At 34.0% G+C, this 9,014-nt stretch overlaps 1 long non-coding RNA gene across 1 annotated transcript; it reads right to left on the reverse strand.

Annotated features, from left to right (window-relative positions):
* Positions 1-3,657: 3,657 nt before the first annotated feature.
* Positions 3,658-5,185, reverse strand: LOC112777009 (uncharacterized). The gene is made up of 2 exons (XR_003190258.2): positions 5,015-5,185; positions 3,658-4,222 (listed from the first exon to the last, which is right to left on the reverse strand). It is a non-coding gene; the product is annotated as an uncharacterized lncRNA (long non-coding RNA).
* Positions 5,186-9,014: the final 3,829 nt, after the last annotated feature.

Here is a 9,014-nt window from a genome sequence, read left to right on the forward strand (position 1 = left end):
AACCAGTTTACTCAAACTTGGTACGTGAATTCTATGCTAACATGATGTTTCATGATGGTGCACAACATTCATATGTCAAAAAGGTTCATCTCACTTTGAATCGTGATACTGTAAGTACTGCTTTAAGGTACCAAGATGAAGGGGGCAGGGCATACATGTCTGGTAAATGGGATAACCATGCTGGGGTTTTATTTTAAGTTGCTCTGACTCGGGTGTGTGAAAAATTTTCTGCTCTTGATGGCACTAATCTAACCCATAAGGCTCTCGGTCCTGTGCGAGCCTTACTATACCGAATCATCACTCATGTTTTGATGCCTCAAAGTGGTTCTTACCAGAGGATTACTGTTTGTGATACCATTGTGCTGTTTGCAATTCTAAACTCTGCTTCTATTTCATTTTGCTTATCTTATGATCAGACACATGTGGGACTGTGTCCGTAGTGATAAGAAATCCAATCTGCCATATGGTATGTTTCTGACATGTATCTTTGAGTATTTTAATGTGGATCTCAGCAATGAGCCAGTTGAGAACAGGGTCTCTGTAATCAAAGGCGGGGGAGTTCCCGATTCTGCAAAAGGGAAAAAGACTAAGAGCTCCAAGGCATCTGTATTTACTAAAAGTGAAGATGAAAGTCTTCCTCCCGATTCTTCTGACAAGTCTCGATTCTCAGAAACTATAAAAGATGTCCTTACAAAGTTCTCTAATATGTCCAGCATGATGGTCAGTTCCTATAAAGAGGCGCGAAAGCAAGCCTTTGAGAATGAGAAAGCCTGGACCAAATGTCGTGAAAGGATCAATCTGCTTGTTAAGAGTTTGGAGACTACTAATAAGGACATGGCTCATTCTGAAGGAGAACAAGATTTTCTTGATTCTGATATCAATATTTCTGATGTCTAGAAATTTGATCTCTGCTGCTTATGCCTATGGACATAATTTATTTTGTTGCTTTTGGACTTAGTTTCTTTTGAACTGTTTCATTTTGGGATGACTATACTTAATCACTTTAATACTTTGTTTATGTTTTAATATTTATGTTATGAATTGCATTGCTGTTTCATCTATTTTGCAGGTTTCCTCCTTGATGACAAAAAAGAGAGGAAAGGGCTGGATGAATTGAAATTAAGATTAGGGCTGCTGGCTGATTACTCTAATTATTTTAATTATTTGTGCTCTGATTGCTCTAATTTATTGTGTTCTGTTTTGTTGGCTTTGCTCTGATTCATCATGTTTGCTCTAAATTATTATTGCTCTGTTTTGAAGGCTGGCCAGTTGTTTTGTTTGATATGTACTCTGAATGTACTCTGTCCTACTCTGTTTCATATTTTGCAAGTGCAATTTTTTCTGTGAGCAGTATGTTATTAGAAGGATAACAACTTGAAGCCTTGATTATGTTTATAAAAATATATTAGCTCAAAACCAGGCTTTTACTTGATAAATATGGTTTTGCTTCTTAAGGTTCCATGTTTTGAAAATATAATTTTTTTTTTGGAACTGTTTAAACATGTTTACAGGTATTGCTTCCATAAATTGATGGATAATGAGGCATACATTAAGGGGGAGCAATTTGATCAATTGAAAGGGGGAGGATTCGGCCAAATCTTCAAAGGAGTTGTCTAATCCTAATCCTTTTCAATTCATTTTTAATAATGTTTGTCATCAAGGGGGAGATTGTTGAATTTGAAAAACTTGAATTATTATGATGATCAAATATTATTAAAAATATTAATTAAAAAATTGTTATTTCAATATTTGCTTCCAATTGTTTGTATGATGAGTTTGTTAGTGTGCAGATTTTGATTATTGGGCCAAAGTCACATGAGCCCAAATTGATAAATGAATTAATTTGCTTGGTGCCAAATTGGATCATTCAAGTTACTGAGACTTGAATTGGAGATAAGCCCAAATCTCAAGCCCATTTTGATAAAACAAAATGATGGAGAAAATGACCCAAGGAAGCCATACGTTAAACACAAAACAAAAGGGGTCCAATTTGATGATGCACTCTTCAGTTACCCACTTTCTTTTGTTGGTGGAATTCAAATTTTAATTAAATTAAATGTATGCATTGGTTATCGAAACTCAAATTCTAATTTGGTTAAATGCTCGCATAGGTAACCAAAATTCACAATTCAATTTCATTTAATTGTGCATTGAATGTTTTGTTTCTTTTCTTTCTTCTCTCTTTTTCTATTCGGTCACTTTAATCAGAGAAAAGAAGCAAGTAAAAGTTATCAGAAAAAAGTAACAGTGAGGCTAATGGAAGAAGAAAAGGCTAGGTTAATGATGGCCTTTGCAAAAGGAAGATCCGAAGCATGGTGTGGCTAGATCTTTGCCATTAAAGGCAAGATTTTGAAGATGAGCTTCAAGATCTTCCATGCCAAGAAAAGAAAAGATCTGTCTCGGTCAGAGAAGAAGATCGCAGTGGGTAAAGCTCATTTCCATTTTTGTTATTCCAAGATAAAAGGTAGCTACTGGAGCTACGAAGAGGAAGAAGCAAATATGGAAAGGAAGGAGCTGTCAAGGATCAGAGGTTCATCAAGGGTCAGAGTTCTTTCTTGGAGCCAAAGTCAAGATCAAGGGCTCAGAGTGAAGGAGCTTGATGAGAAGGGATGAGAGAGGTACATGCATGTTAGTTTTGTTTCGGTTTTCCCTCTCTCTTCTCTGTGTTCGAACCGCTACTGTTTGTTGGAGAAGATGTTGCTGGCTTGGTTGAACCGGTTTCAACCTTGGAAGCTTCCCCTTCTATAATAAGGGTGAACGGCCAAGGATTGAGATCAAGGAGAGAAAGTGAAAAGCACAGAGTTCTCATAGCTACCCAAGCTTCCTGAGTTCTTCTCCTTCAATGTTGTTCATTTTGTTTTCTTTTTCTTAGTGTTGTCTGTCTAGGTCTCATGGTAAAAGGCAAACATGATGAGGTTTGTAAGAAAAAGTCAGTGAGAGAAAAAAGACAGTGATCAATACTAGAGAAAAAGTCATAGATGTCTCAGAGTTTCTTTGTACATCTGTATATTGTGTTTCACGATCCTGTGGGGATTTTCTTGCAAGTTGGGTTAACACTTTGCGGTTGAAAGCTTGGTAAGAGTCCAAGTCAAGTTCAGATTTGGGGATTGAATCTGGATTTGTCTCAGATAGGATTGGGTAGATCCTAGGGAAGAATTGGTGTTTGTAATCTGTTGCTTATAGTGAAATTCCGTCACTGTTGTGATGGAGACTGGATGTAGGCTGCATTGCACTTAGTAGCTGAATCAGGATACTTCTAGGTGTGGTTCTCTCTTTCTCTTCTACTCCTATTCTGTTTCTGTTGCGTTGGAGACAAAATTGAAAAATATCTCCTAACTGGTTGCAAGACAAATAGAAAATATCTCTTGACTTATTATGAGACAAAAAGCAGAAATATCTCTTGAAGTTCCTTTAAAAGTCAGAAAATAATATTCAGCAAAAATGAGCTAAGATTCAACCCCCTTCTCTTAGCTACTGATTACCATCAATAATAAAATTAATTAAATTAAACTAAACTACTTTGTTAAAATTATTTTTACTAGTTATAAAAATTTCGAGACTAAAAAAATAGAAGCGAAGACACAATGCTTTAGTCCAGAAAAGATAATTAAAATAAAACATTGTTATTGCCCTGTCTTTCAATAGTATAGTCATGTTTAGGCCCAGTCCAATTGCATATTATATATAAATATTGTTTTTTATTTTTTAAATTAAAATTAATTAACCAACTTAATCTATTCACAAGCTTAATAATGATCTTATTTTTCCAGTAATAACTACTGTTTTATATTGTATGTCTTTGTAAATGACAGAATTTATTTTTTTCACAAGACACTTGGTACTTGTTGGATCATCAATATTTTTTTAATAAATTGTCCAGAGAGAAGTCCATATTGATTTTACAATGTAGAACTCGCCATATATGAAACCATCCAATGGTTAAAATCGGATATTGGTGGAGGTGTAGGTAGAGGCGGCATAGGCGTAGGATCAAGTGGACGACCTAGAAACATTTTATTTAGCTGTGAAGGAGAAAGAGGAGGAGGAGAGCGACGACGAGGAGAAGAAGAAGGAGGAGGAGGATTAATACGACGACGTTTAGGACGCTTTTCACTGAGAAAATAACCAAGTGAATAAGTAGTATATTCATCCTTTTTAGCTTTAGGTAGCTCAGAAGGCATAGTCCATTGAAAATCCTTGGAATGGTAACCACTATAACTACCTGTTGAATTTTCTAATTCATAAAATGTAATATTATGTGCTGAAATTATTTTCTCTAATGAATAAATAAGACAATAAAAAAAAAAATAAGAAAGTTAAGATTGTAGCAATGTTTAAAAAAATTATACCTAATGTTAAAGAATAAAGTTGCTTCCAAAATAATTAAACATACAAGAACATAAAAATGGGAATTTTATTATGCAGGAAGGATTAATAAATGAAGGGAAAATACATAATTGGATAATAATAATAATAATATGCATGTGAAGTTAAAATCGTTTAAATTATCTTATAAGAAGTTATTTAATTATTTTCTTTATTATTCATTTTTTAATTACTAAATTTTCAATTAAAAATTATTTTGTTCGATAGGAGGTACCAATTTAGATTACGAATACCCTATATTATCATAAATAAAAGTATTTTTTGATAAATAATATGATTTCCAATCATGAGCAAATTGAGAAAGTATTATGCTGAGAAGGAATTAAAACTATATATGTGTAATTATATATATAATATAAGGAAATATTAACATATAATTTTATTTTTTGAATTGAATATAGATATAAAATATATATTAAAAATAAATTAAATATTATATATATTTATACATAAATATATAATATGACTGATTTAATGGTTAAATTTGTATATGTACATAATATTTTTAATATATATATATATATATATATATATATATATATATATATATATATATATATGTGCTAATTAATTAAAAAATGAAGATTATATCATGTAGGTGAAATTAAAGAAGCAAGAGAAAACTCACCCTCGGGTAATTCATGAGTCAAGACATGAGAAGATAAGAGAGAAGCAAAAATAAGAAAAGAAAGATAGGCTTTTGAATTAGTCATCATATGACTACTCATCAGCATGCAGGTGCAACTAAAAAGAAAGAAGATAATAATATATATATAGAAAATAGAAAGAATAATGTAAAGGAGGCAATGGAAAAAAGTATAAATTATTTTACCTAACACCCTTATATATATATACAGGTTCAGAATATTTAATAAAATAAAATTATAAATGGTAGCTACATACAAGGGATCATAATGCAAAGATGCATGCTCCCTTAACCAATATAAAAAGCCAAGAGTTAAGTATACATATATACTAGAAGAATATATAATATTTTTTTTCTTTTATTAGTATTAGAATTTAGAAGAATATATAACTGTAACAATAAAGCTTTTGAATTGTGTGCAAATCAAAATCAGTCTATGGCATAATAATTGAGAACTATTAGTAATTTCACATTGTGATATCTAATTTGTAAACTTCTTTCTTTCAATCTTTTATGATTGTTACATTTATTTTGATACATAAATGGAATTTATTCATTGTAAAAAAAAAAGAATACTGTACAAAGCTTTTTGAAAGATATGGAAAAAATTAAAATTTACATTCTCTTCATAATTTTATTAACTTTATTATTTTATTACCCACCATAAAATTTACATTCTCTTCATAATTTTATTACCCACCATAATTTTTTATTAATTTTATTATCACTTTTTAACATTTTTTTTAAATGAAATTAAATTCAATCCTTACATCGCATGGGGAAAAACCCTTAATTAATATAATGGCCCTCAAAGCATAAAAAATGTGAGCACTGTTGGATGTCCTGAAATGCTACACGGCAATATATAATAACATTTTCTTTTATATTTTATTGTTTTTATTTGACATTGGCTTTTGAAAAATGAAACAAATTCACAATACTTATTGGCATGGTCCAATCTCGAATGAATATATATTTTGAGTAAATGACCATTTGTACCCACGAAAGATATAAACGCTGATAAATGTAACCATAGAAAAAGGAAACTCACCTTGTAACCATGGAAGATGACCTCCGTGTGTCAGAAATACCCTGACGTTGGTTACGTACTTGGTCCGTTAATATCCGAACCTACGTAACAACAAAACAACTCCAAACCTATCTACGTGTAACCCATTTTTTTTATTAAGAAATAGAAAAAAACTCTTACACCCTCTCTGTGCCCTAGCAGAGCTCCATTGTTGTCACCACTGCCATTCCAAATCGAAGAAGAAGATCAGAGCACCTCCATTCTGCAACAGAGACATTTCTCCAATTTAATCAAGTCATTGCTTCACTACCCGTAGCCCACCATTGTTGTATGCATCTCGTTGTCTACTATCTATAGCCCACCATCGTTACTCCACAGAGAACAGAGGTATGCCATTACCAGTTTTTCCATCTTAGAATGTTTTCAGAATTTTTGGGTTAGGGTTAGATTTTCAATTGCTATGTTGTTGTCTGTAATTATATAGGATGGTACCTTAAATCTATACTGTATTGGTTGTAGGGATGGCCACTGTACATATTACTCTGTGTATTCATCATAGGGGGAGATTTGAGCGAGGTCCATGTGGGAAGCTTGGATATGTTGGTGGGAAAGTAACAGAGATTGAGAGGGTTAATGTGGATACTCTCAATGGATTTTTCATAAATGATTTGCTAAGGGACATTGGATATACATCCATTACTGATTTTTATTGACTAGAACCTGGTAAGGAGCTTGATAATGGGTTGAAATTGTTAAGGGTTGATATGGACATAGTTAAGTTGTATGAGGCTGCTGTGAAGAATGGTAACAGAATTTACTTATACATGGAGCACCCTGTAAATGATCCTGTTATTGTTGAAGAGAATATCACTCCATCAAAGATGAGATTGAAGACTTTTGCTAAGAGAAATCCAACTCCAAAGAAGACTCCAACAAGAAGACTTATGGATGGTGAGGTCCAGAATAGGAAAGAGGTCCATGAAGCAAGCAGCCAGATTGAGGTTGAGTCCTAAAAGGAGGATGTTGTTAATGTGGCCCAAGAAATATCTCCAACAAAACAGATGTCTCAACCTCCCACAACACCTGTGCAACCAGATGAGGCACCTTCCAATCGATCACAGCCTTCACAAAATCCCATTGAACAAGAGTAGCAACCAATACATACTGCTGGTTCAACATCTCCAAGTGCAGTTTTGTCTCATTATCTAGTGAGAACGAGGCCCAAGCAGCTGAACAAGTAACCCAATACATTCCACAGCCATAATAGAAACCCACTTTCACAATCAAATCCTGAATCAGACTCAGTCCCACCATCTGATACTAACAGTACTCCTCAAAATAATTAGACCAACACAGATGAGCAGGTTGAGGGAAGACCTAAGGTGAGCAAGAGAAGATCAGCAAAAAGGCCTTCCCCAACTAGACAATCCTTCATACCCAATCCTGATCCTAACAAGCCTCCATCCATCTATGTGCCTATTGAGTCAGAAGAATTTTCGGATGAAAATGCTGGATACCATTATTATGAATCCGAAGAATTGAGAAGCATAGCAAGTGATGAAGATGCTGCAGCCTCCTGTCTTTCCTCAAAGCAATGCTGATGCTCCTGTTAGCCAAGTCTGGTTGGAGTTAGGGATGGAGTTTGAAACTCTGAGCCATTTCAAGAAGGCAGTTTGAAAGTTTAACATCAACATTGGAAGGAGCATATTCTTTTCTCGATGTGACTCAACTAGAAGCAAAGCAATTTGCTATGATGAGGAATGCCCGTGGCAAATATATTGTGCTAAGAAGTCATTTCCCTTGAGTTATCAGGTCAAGACGTTTGTCAATAAACACACTTACAGCAGAGATAACCATTGTAAGTCAGCTAACAGAAAATGGGTTGTAGATGAATTAGAAGAGAGAATAAGAGTCCAACCAAATCTGACAGTAAGGGAGGCTGACCAATTCTTCAGAAATGAGTATGATGTGCTGATTAATGAAAAAAAAATCTATAGAGCGATGGACAAAGCAAAGGAGAGGACAGAGGGTTATCTCATTAATCTTCCAGGACCTATTTAGTCAAATAAAGCAAATACACATGATTATCTATGCCATCTAATTAATCATTCATGACTACTCCTATCAAATATAACAAACTGAATTGGTTCAAACTAGTTTGTCATTCTTAACAACAAACAATGCTCATAAACAACAATCTCCAGATTACATTAATCCTATATTTTCATCACTAAATACAAATTACAAGTTAAACAAAACACAGCCACCAATGCTATAGTTACAAGCAACACTCTACTTGTTCTAACTTCGCCCTTGAGTTTTTTCATTTTGCTTGCAATCATGGAGAAGCTTTCTTGATTCTCCCTTTTAACTGCAGTGATTGTCAACCCATCTTCACATATTGCATAAGAATGCTCTGTATTTCTTTTAGCTAATGATCTTGCAAGACCTTCCCAACCTTCTCCGATCTCATCCACCCACATAAAGTATTTGCAGTCTCTTGTCTGAAAAATCAAAATACCAATGCCCATCCAACTGTCAATGAAAATAAAAAAATGGAACCTTCACAAAAAAAAAAAAAGAAAGATGCTAAGCCATTACCTTCTAGAAAGGATATCGGATGAACCATCTATTTGGGTTTGTTACCGTCCCAGATTCCATTAACGCAACCTCCAGTCCACAGAAGCATCTCCCATCAAGCTTCTTTTCCTTCTTCTTCCTCGAACTCGAAATATTGCTGCAACTTACATTACTTATAGCAGAGTTACATCTGCGCAGAGACATGGCCAGGGTTAGAGGGTTTTTCTTTGTCAGTGTTCGTGTTTGAGGAAGAAACAAAAATGAAATGGTTTCAATTTCTGGGTTAGGATAAACATTGGAGAAGAAAGGAACAAGAAAGGCATGCTAGGGTTTCAGTTTTTGTAGAGGTATACGTTGGATTACACGTAGATA

This window comes from Arachis hypogaea, chromosome 19 (assembly GCF_003086295.3).
Source record: "Arachis hypogaea cultivar Tifrunner chromosome 19, arahy.Tifrunner.gnm2.J5K5, whole genome shotgun sequence".
In the NCBI taxonomy this organism is placed as follows: Eukaryota; Viridiplantae; Streptophyta; class Magnoliopsida; order Fabales; family Fabaceae; genus Arachis; species Arachis hypogaea.